Source organism: Apium graveolens, chromosome 9 (genome assembly GCF_009905375.1).
Source record: "Apium graveolens cultivar Ventura chromosome 9, ASM990537v1, whole genome shotgun sequence".
Lineage (NCBI taxonomy): Eukaryota > Viridiplantae > Streptophyta > Magnoliopsida > Apiales > Apiaceae > Apium > Apium graveolens.
In genome coordinates, this window is record NC_133655.1 from 88,113,059 (window position 1) to 88,113,859 (window position 801).

Genomic DNA, 801 nt, shown 5'->3' on the forward strand with positions numbered 1-801 from the left:
GTTCTTGTCGAGGAGAAAGTTGAAGAAGAGGCGCTTATTATAATGGGAGAATCAGAAGCGAATCCGAAGGCTTTGATGGATTACTCTCAACCAAAGATTAATGATATTCAGTCTAGCATTGTCCGACCATCCATCTCGGCTAACACCTTTGAGATCAATTCAAGAACGATTCAGATGATATAGAACTCAGTTTAGTTTGGGGGTTCTCCGACAAAAGACCCCAATATGCACATCAGAGATTTCATCGAGATCTGCGACACCTTCAAGTTTAATGGAGTTTCTGAAGATGCTATTAAGTTGAGGCTTTTCCCATTCTTTTTACGGGATAAAGCTAAGTGCTGGTTACATTCTCTACCACCAGGGTCTATCACCAAATGGGAGGATCTCGCTCAAAAGTTTCTAACTAAATTCTTTCCTATGCAGAAGACTGCTGCAATCAGAAATGCACTTACTCAATTTGCTCAGCAATCTGGAGAATCTTTATGTGAGGCTTGGGATCGCTACAAAGAGATGTTTATAAAGTGTCCTCACCATGGGATGCCTAACTGGATGATCATTAACTGCTTTTATAATGAATTGGGTGCTACTTCTAGACCCATGCTTGATGTAGCATTAGGAGGAGCCTTATGGGCAAAAGCTACGATGAATCTTATGAATTGATTCAACTGATGGCTGCTAATGAGTACTAGAATCCTACTCAGAGACTACCTCAAAGCAAGGTAGCAGGAATTATGGAAGTGGATGCAGCTACTGCTATAGTTGCTCAACTTAAGGCTTTGACAATGAAAGTGGATTCTTTGG

At 40.9% G+C, this 801-nt stretch overlaps 1 non-coding gene across 1 annotated transcript; it reads right to left on the reverse strand.

Moving 5' to 3' along the window:
* Window positions 1-432: 432 nt before the first annotated feature.
* On the reverse strand, window positions 433-539 carry LOC141688418 (small nucleolar RNA R71). The gene has a single exon (XR_012561861.1). It is a non-coding gene; the product is annotated as a small nucleolar RNA R71 (small nucleolar RNA).
* Between the last annotated feature and the right edge of the window lie 262 nt (window positions 540-801).